This window comes from Mixophyes fleayi, chromosome 1, assembly GCF_038048845.1.
Source record: "Mixophyes fleayi isolate aMixFle1 chromosome 1, aMixFle1.hap1, whole genome shotgun sequence".
NCBI classification, from domain to species: domain Eukaryota; kingdom Metazoa; phylum Chordata; class Amphibia; order Anura; family Limnodynastidae; genus Mixophyes; species Mixophyes fleayi.
The window spans coordinates 458,270,040-458,283,307 of record NC_134402.1 but is presented as its reverse complement, the minus strand read 5'-3'; positions in this window follow the sequence as shown (position 1 = coordinate 458,283,307).

Below are 13,268 nucleotides of genomic sequence, written 5' to 3'. Positions count from 1 at the left end.
GGACATTATAACATGTTTTATCAACATTTCTTGTTTCTAGCAATATCTTTAATATTATTATTTCCTATTTATAATTATCTGTAAAGTGCTGACACATTCAGTAGCTCCGTTCAGTGTCAGGGGGGTGAGAACAACATGAAAAATAATTAAGATACAGGAACTTAACAAACTGAGTGAGGAAACTGCTTATAAGAGCTTACAATCTAAAATTAAACAACAAATATGGGAAGCGATACAAAAAGAACAGTAAACCTGTGACTTTAAGGGTGGAACTAAAAGTCCCAGCATGAACTGAGATATAGCCAGCGCCTGATTGTTGCTTGATAGCAGAGACAGGTCAGTCACAAATTAGACAATAACCAGCCCTGTGTACCCCTTCACATAGCAACATGTGATAACTCTGACCCCCGTCTCCTTATAATAATGAAAACTGTGCTACAAATAAAATAATGATCTTTGTATTAGGAATAAAAGCATCTTGAGATTGACCTGAATCAGCCTCGCAGTAGTCCGTGCGATCTCATGTAGATATATAGAGATGTTATAGAAAGATCCTACAGACTAAGAACTTTTACTTTTCATATTTATTATTCCATGAATTTATGGAAGCAGAACAGGGAACACTGACCATATATAAAACAGTCCATTAACTAGAAAGCAGGGGAGTAAATATGTATTCACAAAATGCTGCTCATTTATAGAATACAAAAACAAAACGCTGGTCCCTCCTAATGGCTCTCAAAAGATATAATCAATTCAAATATCGATCCCTTATTAATAGAAACTGTGCTGTCTCTTTCTTAGTACATTGATTCTTAGTACATTCTGTAATTGGCTTCTGCTCAACAACATGAGTTCCTGTCTGCAATTACAACACGAGTTCCTGTCTGCAATATAGAACATGAGCCACTGAGGAATGTGCAACGTAATTATTTCTGAGGTCGCTTACTGATGATGTCACCAGGGGAGCCGAAGTCACTGACACAAACTGTGCGCAGTATATAAATCATTATATCCCATGTGACTACTGATATGTAAATAGATGCAGCCAGAGTCACATGTCCCAGATAGGGGGGGGGGGGGGGGATAGAATCAGAGAGACCCCTGTAATAGGAACCAGAGATGACAGACTGGCAGGTGAAGGGGTTAATAGTGATATTGGGGAGGGGGACTCAGCAGCTGCTGCTCCAACACTCCCGGGAGTGGATCCAGGATACAGGAGCCCGCGGTCAGCGGATTCTCTACATATGGAAAGAGGAGATTGTCAGACACATCTGTGAGCAGCTAAATGCTATTATCTGATCATTAAATGAACAACATCTGTCAGCTCAGGAGAACGAAGGGATTATCTGTCCTCTGTGTAATCTGGTTATCAGGGGATTGTTACACAGAGTACAGCGCAGCTCCACGTATGGCAGGTACAGAGGACACAGGCCAGGCAGACGGCTCACTGTGCACTATACATCTTACTGCATATTCTGGGCCTGGTTCATCAAGGAACGCAGGGGACAGCAATCTATACAGCTGAATGATAAGTGCTCACACGTACGTCCATATACAAGTACAAGCGGATCTGATAGAACGCTTCCACGTGAATCAAGGTATAAGTAGGTTCTGGTTATACGGCACTTACTGGTCGCAGAGACAACACACTGCCGGATACGCACAATGTGTAATATAACATCCCATCACAACGCATGGTGAAATACTAAATACAGTAACACCTGTTAATACTATAACAATCAACAAATATACATTTAAATATATATGTATTTTATGAATAAAATATTCCACGTTGCAAATAAGAGTAACTGTAAAAACGCATTTTATGTGCAGTAAGAACATCCTGATATACACTGTATGGACAAAAGTATTCGGACGCTTGACTATTACACCACCAGGGACTGTAATGACATTGTATTCAGATACATATACTTTAATATGGAGGTGGTCCACCTTTTGCAGTGATAACAGCTTCCACTCTTCTTGGAAGGCTTTCCACAAGATGTTGGAGTGTTACTGTGGGTATTTGTGCCCATTCATTCTGTAGAGTATTTATGAGGTCAGACACTGATGTTGGATGAGAAGGTCTGGCTCGTAATCTCCGGTCCAGTTCATCCCAAAGGTGTTCGATGGGGTTGAGGTCAGGGCTCTGTGCCGGCCAGTCAAGTTCTTCCACACTGAACTCATCAACCCATGTCTTTGTAGTCCTTGCTTTGTGCACTGGGCACAGTCATGTTGGAATAGAAAAGGGCCGTCCCCAAACTGTTACCACAAAGTTGGAAGCATCGCATTGTCCAGAATGACTTGGTACGTTGAAGCATTAAGATCGCCCTTCACTGGAGATAAGGGGCCTAGCCCAAACCCTGAAAAACAGCCCCATACCATTATCCCTCCTCCACCAAGCTTCACAGTTGGCATAATGCAGTCAGGCAGATAACGTTCTCCCAGCATCCACCAAACCCAGATTCCCCCTAACTGTCAAACAGAGAAGCGCGATTCGTCACTCCACAGAACACGTCTCCACTGCTCCACAGTCCAGTGTCGGTGTGCTTTACACCACTCCATCCGACGCTTGGCATTGGTCTTGATGATGTGAGGTCTGCATGCAGCTGCTCGGCCATGGAAATCCATCCATTAAGTTCCTGCCGCACAGTTTTTGTGCTTTCATTAATGCCAGTGGAAGTTCAGGACTCTTCAGCTATGGAATCAGCAGAGCGTTGGTGTCCCGTGCGCACCATGCGCCTTAGCAGTCGTTGACCCCGCTCTGTGATGTTACGTGGTCTTCCTCTTCGTGGCTGAGTTGCTGTTGTTCCTAAACGCTTCCACTTTCTAATAATATCACTGACAGTTGACCGTGGAATATCCAGCAGGGATGAAATTTCATGAACCGTCTTATTGCAAAGGTGGAGACTGCATGAATAGGTGCTGGATTATATACACCTCCGGCAACGAGTCTGACTGAAACACCTCAATTCAATAATTAATAAGTGTGGCTAAATACTTTTGCCCATATAGTGTATATATATGTGTATATATGTTTATATATATATATATATATATATATATATATATATATATATATATATATATATATATATATATATATATATATTTATAGATAGATATAGATATATACACACACGAGGATGCACTCTATATACAATAAGTAAATCAAGCTTAAAAAGCTGTGCATAGTCCATAATTCAAAAAACAGGATCCATAGTTGTTCAACAAACAAACAGAGCAGCACCAGCAATGACAAAAATACTAAATTTTATAGAAAAAATAGAAAGATTCATCACAGTAATATGCCCTGCACCATCGTCTCAGCTAGGTTGCTTTCATCAGGGACCCATGTTGAAAAGCAACCTAGCTGAGACCACCACCACAATGGATTTGAAATGAAACTAACAAGATGTGCTTTAACTGCAGACTGTCAGCTTTAATTTGAGGGTATTTACATCCAAATCAGGTGAACGGTGTAGGAATTACAACGGTTTCTATATGTGCCTCCCACTTTTTAAGGGACCAAAAGTAATGGGACAAACTAAACAATCCTACATCAAACTTTCACTTTCTAATACTTTGTTGCAAATCCTTTGCAGTCAATTACAGCCTGAAGTCTGGAAGGCATAGACATCACCAGACGCTGGCTTTCATCCCTGGTGATGCTCTGCCAGGCCTCTACTGCAAATGTCTTCAGTTCCTGCTTGTTCTTGGGGCATTTTCCCTTCAGTTTTGTCTTCATCAAGTGAAATGCAGCTCACTCGGATTCAGGTCAGGTGATTGACTTGGCCATTGCATAACATTCCACTTGTTAGCCTTAAAAACTCTTTGGTTGCTTTTGCAGTATGCTTCGGGTCATTGTCCATCAGCACTGTGAAGCGCCGTCCAATGAGTTCTGAAGCATTTGACTGAATATGAGCAGATAATATTGCCTGAAACACTTGAGAATTCATCCTTTTGTCAGCAGTCACATCATCAATAAATACAAGGGAACCAGTTCCATTGGCACCATACATGCCCACGCCAGGACACTACCACCACCATGCTTCACTCATGAGGTGGTATGTTTTGGATCATGAGCAGTTCCTTTCCGTCTCCATACTCTTCTCTTCCCATCACTCTGGTACAAGTTGATCTTTGTCTCATCTGTCCATAGGATGTTGTTCCAGAACTGTAATGACTTTTTTAGATGTTGTTTGGCAAACTCTAATCTGGTCTTCCTGTGTTTGTGGCTCACAAGTGGTTTACATCTTGTGGTGAACCCTCTATATTCACTCTTGTGAAGTCTTCTCTTGATTGTTGACTTTGACACATATACACCTACCTCCTGGAGAGTGTTCTTGATTTGGCCATCTGTTGTGAAGGGGTTTTTCTTCACCAGGGAAAAAAATCTTCTGTCATCCACCACAGTTGTTTTCCGTGGTCTTCCGGGTCTTTTGGTGTTGCTGAGCTCTCCGGTGCGTTCTTTCTTTTTAAGAATGTTCCAAACAGTTGATTTGGCCAAACCTAATTTTTTGCTATCTCTCTGATGGGTTTGTTTTGATTTTTCAGTCTAATGATGGCTTGCTTCACTGATAGTGACAGCTCTTTGGATCTCATATTGAGAGTTGACGGCAACAGATTCCAAATGCAAATGTCACACCTAGAATCAACTCCAGACCCTTTACCTGCTTAATTGAATATGAAATAACAAGGGAATAGCCCACACATGTCCATGAAATAGGTTTTGAGTCGATTGCCCTATTACTTTTGGTCCCTTAAAAAGTGGGAGGCACATATAGAAACTGTTGTAATTCCTACACCGTTCACCTGATTTGGATGTAAATACCCTCAAATTAAAGCTGACAGTCTGCAGTTAAAGCACATCTTGTTAGTTTCATTTCAAATCCATTGTGGTGGTGTATAGAGCCCAAAATATGAGAATTGTGTCAATGTCCCAATATTTATGGACTTGACTGTATATATATATGAATGTTCTTATTGCCTACTGTACCTAAAATGTATTTTTGCAGTTGCTCTCAATTGCAACCATCGTCAACAAATGACCAATTTTCAAATATTACATACCCTCCCTCAACAACTAGAAACCAATCATTAAAAATTATACACTGCAAAATCATCATCACCCATTACACATCCACAATGAACAACTGACAACCAATCACCGACCAGTACACACCTGGCATCAACTATGGTACACAAACAAATAATTGCACACAGCTATTAATAACAATCCATCCAACATGAACAATTACACGCTCACAATTGCACACCAATCATTAATTACACCGAACATCATTGACTGCATCCCCACCATTAATGACCAAACACCAAACCCACAGAATAGGACCATAGACAGTTACCACCGGGGAACATAACCAAAGACAGTTACCACCGGGGAACATAACCAAAGACAGTTACCACCATGGAACAGGACCATGGACAGTTACCACCATGGAACAGGACCATGGACAGTTACCACCATGGAACAGGACCGTGGACAGTTACCACCATGGAACAGGACCGTGGACAGTTACCACCATGGAACAGGACCGTGGACAGTTACCACCATGGAACAGGACCGTGGACAGTTACCACCATGGAACAGGACCGTGGACAGTTACCACCATGGAACAGGACCGTGGACAGTTACCACCATGGAACAGGACCGTGGACAGTTACCACCGCAAAACAGGACCATGGACAGTTACCACCGCAAAACAGGATCATGGACAGGTACCACCATGAAATAGGACCATGGACAGTTACAAAAGCAAAACAGAACAGATAGCACGACAGAACAGGATCATGGACAGATACCACCGCGGAACAGGACAGTTACCACCATATAACAGGTCAATGGACTGGGCCCTGGGCAGCTGGTCCCCTCTCATCAGACAGCACTCACACAAGAAGTCTCTTCCACAGGCTCCTGTATGTGACAAACAATCTGAGCTTCACTTTCAACTGTCAGGAATCATTATGGCTGATGAGGAATTAATTTCTGTATAACCAGACGCTACTGCTGTGCTTGAGTACAGCCTTGTGAGACAATTTATAACACTGGGGTAGTCTGTAATCTGACAACAATCCTGAGCCCTTACTATATCGCACACACCATCTCTGCAGGGACGCCCTGCGGGTGAGGAGGGCAGGATAATTATAACTTTACTTCTGAAAGAGATAATAAAGAAATGATGTCACCTGGAAGGAGTACAGGGAGTCAGTGCGCGGTCACCATTAATTATACAGGAACTGTCACAACACTCCAGGAATACGCTCTCTAGTGTGCGGTCACTGTCTGGTCACCAGTCACCTTCTACATGTCGGGGACCCCCTGACCACGTCCTTCCTGCTGCCCGTTAGACCACTCTGATCTCTCACTGATGAATTGTGAACAGCTGGGAGATTTCACACATTTTCAGACGTGTTATTAAAACATTAAACATTTCCAGCTGCTTCGTAGCGCTATTAGCACGGACGCGGTTCACTGAATGATTATTACTGCAGGTGCCAAGAGGGTCTGAAATCCCCCATGAAGTCTGGCACTGTACGGTGGTTAATACTTACCAAATAATCCTGTATATTACCCCTTCCTGAGATGCTCTAGGCAGCATCTACCTCTCACAATCCATCTGTAACCACCTTATTTATGGCATCATAACTGCACTAACTCCAGTACAATCATAGTACAGTATCCGGCCCCACTGCTCCTGGACCAGGAAATATGTGCATCGTCCTGATACACTACACCCCGATCATGATTCACAGGTCCTAATAATCAGACGTACATCCAGCATACAGGACAAGAGAAGTTTTACTGTGCAGTCATCCACACAGAAAATTAGATCAGATACTAAGAATTATCATCACTATCTATTTATATAGCGCCACTAATTCCACAGCGCTGTACAGAGAACTCACTCACATCAGTACCTGCCTCATTGGGGCTTACAGTCTGAATTCCCTAATATACATACACACAGACACAGAGACTAGGGTCAATTTAATAGCAGCCAATTAACCTACTAGCATGTTTTGGGAGTGTGGGAGGAAACCGAAGCACCTGGAGGAAACGCACGCAAACACGGGGAGAACATACAAACCCCTCACAGATAAGGCCATGGTCGGGAATTGAGCTCATGAATTATATTCACAATACAGAAGTGGAACACTAGTACAGTACAGGAACATTTATTTTCCTCCCCCTTGTACCTCCTCCCCTTCCGACGTCTCTATCACTGTCAACAACTCCTCTATCTCCCCTGTTTCCCAACTTCACTGCCTCGGTGTCATCCTCGACTCCTCTTTCTCCTTTGCCCCTCACATTCACTCTCTTGCCAAATCCTGCAGCTTCCACTTACGCAACATCGCACACATTCGGCCCTTCCTCTCCCAAGATGTCACCAAATCTCTTATCCACTCTCTGATTATCTCCCACTTGGACTACTGCAATCTTCTCCTTACTGGCCTCCCCCACTCTCATCTCGCTCCCCTTCGATCTGTACTTAACGCAGCCGCAAAGCTTACCTTCCTTTCTCGCCGCTCCTCTTCTGTCTCCCCCTCTAACAAGCCCTTCACTGGCTCCCCTTCCCCTACAGAATAGTGTTCAAGCTCTTCACACTCACATACAAGGCCCTCACTAACTCCACTGCTCCCTACATCTCCAACCTAATCTCTATTCACGCTCCATCCCGCCCTCTGCGATCTGCCAACGATCGTCGCTTCTCTTCCCCTCTGATTACATCCTCCCATGGGCATATCCGAGACTTCTCCCGCGCTGCCCCCCTCCGCTAAAACAAGCTCCGTCGCTCCATCAGAACATCCCCCAATCTGTCCAGTTTCAAACGGGCTCTTAAAAGCTTTCCAGTCTCCCACTTAACTACCCACCTTCTCATCTACCGCCCCCCCCTCTTCCCCTTCCTTGATTCTGGATCCGTTCCTTCTTCTCTCCCTCTCACCCTTGTGTCTATCTGTCTACCCCTCCCCTTAGATTGTACGCTCCTTTGAGCACGGCCATCTCTCCTCCTGTTTCCACAACTTCTAACTCCGCTCTCCAGCTACTCAACCCTCCTCCTCGAGGACCTTCTGCCCTCCAACCCCTCTCACTTCTCTCCTCACCCCTCTGGGGGTCTCCCTGTCATCTGCACCCTCCCTCTTGTGCCCAGGCTACCAGCGTATGTGGATCTTCCCTCCCCCACCCCCCTGTCCCTCTCTCTAGCTCTTGAGCTTCACGAGTTACTGTGCTTATTGTTAATTGTACCGTGCTGTCTCACCTCGTACTGTGATAATGCTTGTCCCTGTACGGCGCTACAGACACTTTGGGGCGCCCTATAAATAATAATTAATAATAAAATTAATACTAATAGTTTCCAGAAGAATATCTTACTAACCAGCAGACTCAGACAGGACTTACTCTCATACATAAGCCGCAGACTACAGATTGTCAGCTGTTCTGGCTAATGCCGCAGTGAGTTACTGACACAATCTGACTCCCGTAGGACACCAGATCAATACAACGCTGCACAATATATTGATAGCTACATTACTATTCACACAGGTGTTCAGGGTGATTTGATGAGACAAGGACAGGGTGTTTTAAAGTATTATTTTGCTATATTGAAGGCTAATTGTATTCAGAGCTAAGTAAAAGTCACATAAATATTTACACGTTACCAATATATGTGATAATGTACAGCCTGCTGTCAGACATAAGATATTGGAAGTCACTAAGGCTCTTATACAGGCGACGGAGCCGCGAGGTACAGCTGTTATTGTGCATCTGTATTAAGCAGGGTAATCTCTGACTGAGGTATAAAACAGGAATGAAGGACAGCAGCTGGCAGTATTGTTATGTGAAGTATATTATCTTAGAGATAGATATAATTATTATTTATATCTCTCACCACCCACCTACTATACTACTGTTACTGCAGAGATATCTCTCACCACCCATATACTATACTACTGTTACTGCAGAGATATCTCTCACCGCCCACGTACTATACTGCTGTTACTGCAGAGATATCTCTCGCCACCCACGTACTATACTGCTGTTACTGCAGAGATATCTCTTGCCACCCACTTACTACACTACTGTTACTGCAGAGATATCTCTCACCACCCATGTACTATACTACTGTTACTGCAGAGATATCTCTCACCACCCACGTACTATACTACTGTTACTGCAGAGATATCTCTCCCCACCCACGTACTACACTACTGTTACTGCAGAGATATCTATCGCCACCCACGTACTATACTACTGTTACTGCAGAGATATCTCTCACCGCCCACGTACTATACTGCTGTTACTGCAGAGATATCTCTCGCCACCCACGTACTATACTGCTGTTACTGCAGAGATATCTCTTGCCACCCACTTACTACACTACTGTTACTGCAGAGATATCTCTCACCACCCATGTACTATACTACTGTTACTGCAGAGATATCTCTCACCACCCACGTACTATACTACTGTTACTGCAGAGATATCTCTCCCCACCCACGTACTACACTACTGTTACTGCAGAGATATCTATCGCCACCCACGTACTATACTACTGTTACTGCAGAGATATCTCTCACCACCCACGTACTATACTACTGTTACTGCAGAGATATCTCTCACCACCCACGTACTACACTACTGTTACTGCAGAAAAATCTCTCGCCACCCACGTACTATACTACGGTTACTGCAGAGATATCTCTCGCCACCCACGTACTACACTACTGTTACTGCAGATATATCTCTCGCCACCCACGTACTATACTACTGTTACTGCAGATATATCTCTCGCCACCCACGTACTATACTACTGTTACTGCAGATATATCTCTCGCCATCCATGTACTATACTACTGTTACTGCAGAGATATCTCTCACCGCCCACGTACTATACTGCTGTTACTGCAGAGATATCTCTCACCGCCCACGTACTATACTACTGTTACTACAGAGATATCTCTCGCCACCCACGTACTACACTACTGTTACTGCAGAGATATCTCTCGCCACCCACTTACTACACTACTGTTACTGCAGAGATATCTATCGCCACCCACGTACTACACTACTGTTACTGCAGATATATCTCTCGTCACCCACGTACTACACTACTGTTACTGCAGATATATCTCTCGCCACCCACGTACTACACTACTGTTACTGCAGAGATATCTCTCACCACCCATGTACTATACTACTGTTACTGCAGAGATATCTCTCACCACCCACGTACTATACTACTGTTACTGCAGAGATATCTCTCCCCACCCACGTACTACACTACTGTTACTGCAGAGATATCTATCGCCACCCACGTACTATACTACTGTTACTGCAGAGATATCTCTCACCACCCACGTACTATACTACTGTTACTGCAGAGATATCTCTCACCACCCACGTACTACACTACTGTTACTGCAGAAAAATCTCTCGCCACCCACGTACTATACTACGGTTACTGCAGAGATATCTCTCGCCACCCACGTACTACACTACTGTTACTGCAGATATATCTCTCGCCACCCACGTACTATACTACTGTTACTGCAGATATATCTCTCGCCACCCACGTACTATACTACTGTTACTGCAGATATATCTCTCGCCATCCATGTACTATACTACTGTTACTGCAGAGATATCTCTCACCGCCCACGTACTATACTGCTGTTACTGCAGAGATATCTCTCACCGCCCACGTACTATACTACTGTTACTACAGAGATATCTCTCGCCACCCACGTACTACACTACTGTTACTGCAGAGATATCTCTCGCCACCCACTTACTACACTACTGTTACTGCAGAGATATCTATCGCCACCCACGTACTACACTACTGTTACTGCAGATATATCTCTCGTCACCCACGTACTACACTACTGTTACTGCAGATATATCTCTCGCCACCCACGTACTACACTACTGTTACTGCAGAGATATCTCTCACCACCCATGTACTATACTACTGTTACTGCAGAGATATCTCTCACCACCCACGTACTATACTACTGTTACTGCAGAGATATCTCTCGCCACCCACGTACTACACTACTGTTACTGCAGAGATATCTATCGCCACCCACGTACTATACTACTGTTACTGCAGAGATATCTCTCACCACCCACGTACTATACTACTGTTACTGCAGAGATATCTCTCACCACCCACGTACTACACTACTGTTACTGCAGAGATATCTCTCGCCACCCACATACTATACTTCTCTTACTGCAGAGATATCTCTCGCCACCCACGTACTACACTACTGTTACTGCAGAGATATCTCTTGCCACCACGTACTACACTACTGTTACTGCAGAGATATCTATCGCCACCCACGTACTATACTACTGTTACTGCAGAGATATCTCTCACCACCCACGTACTATACTACTGTTACAGCAGAGATATCTCTCGCCACCCACGTACTACACTACTGGTACTGCAGATATATCTCTCGTCACCCACGTACTACACTACTGTTACTGCAGATATATCTCTCGTCGCCCACGTACTACACTACTGTTACTGCAGATATATCTCTCGCCACCCACGTACTATACTACTGTTACTGCAGAGATATCTCTCACCACCCACGTACTATACTACTGTTACTGCAGAGATATCTCTCGCCACCCACGTACTACACTACTGTTACTGCAGATATATCTCTCGTCACCCACGTACTACACTACTGTTACTGCAGAGATATCTATCGCCACCCATGTACTATACTACTGTTACTGCAGAGATATCTCTCGCCACCCATGTACTATACTACTGTTACTGCAGAGATATCTCTCGCCACCCATGTACTATACTACTGTTACTGCAGAGATATCTCTCACCACCCACGTACTATACTACTGTTACTGCAGATATATCTCTCGCCACCCACGTACTATACTACTGTTACTGCAGAGATATCTCTCGCCACCCACGTACTATACTTCTCTTACTGCAGAGATATCTCTCGCCACCCACGTACTACACTACTGTTACTGCAGAGATATCTCTTGCCACCACGTACTACACTACTGTTACTGCAGAGATATCTATCGCCACCCACGTACTATACTACTGTTACTGCAGAGATATCTCTCACCACCCACGTACTATACTACTGTTACAGCAGAGATATCTCTCGCCACCCACGTACTACACTACTGGTACTGCAGATATATCTCTCGTCACCCACGTACTACACTACTGTTACTGCAGATATATCTCTCGTCGCCCACGTACTACACTACTGTTACTGCAGATATATCTCTCGCCACCCACGTACTATACTACTGTTACTGCAGAGATATCTCTCACCACCCACGTACTATACTACTGTTACTGCAGAGATATCTCTCGCCACCCACGTACTACACTACTGTTACTGCAGATATATCTCTCGTCACCCACGTACTACACTACTGTTACTGCAGAGATATCTATCGCCACCCATGTACTATACTACTGTTACTGCAGAGATATCTCTCGCCACCCATGTACTATACTACTGTTACTGCAGAGATATCTCTCGCCACCCATGTACTATACTACTGTTACTGCAGAGATATCTCTCGCCACCCACGTACTATACTACTGTTACTGCAGATATATCTCTCGCCACCCACGTACTATACTACTGTTACTGCAGAGATATCTCTCGCCACCCACGTACTATACTTCTCTTACTGCAGAGATATCTCTCGCCACCCACGTACTATACTACTGTTACTACAGAGATATCTCTCGCCACCCACGTACTACACTACTGTTACTACAGAGATATCTCTCGCCACCCACGTACTATACTACTGTTACTACAGAGATATCTCTCGCCACCCACGTACTATACTACTGTTACTGCAGATATATCTCTCGCCACCCACGTACTATACTACTGTTACTACAGAGATATCTCTCGCCACCCATGTACTATACTTCTCTTACTGCAGAGATATCTCTCACCACCCACGTACTACACTACTGTTACTGCAGAGATATCTCTTGCCACCCACTTACTACACTACTGTTACTGCAGAGATATCTCTCGCCACCCACGTACTATACTACTGTTACTGCAGAGATATCTATCGCCACCCACGTACTACACTACTGTTTCTGCAGAGATATCTCTCGCCACCCACGTACTACACTACTGTTACTGCAGAGATATCTCTCGCCACCCACATACTATACTACTGTTACTGCAGAGATATCTCTCGCCACCCACGTACT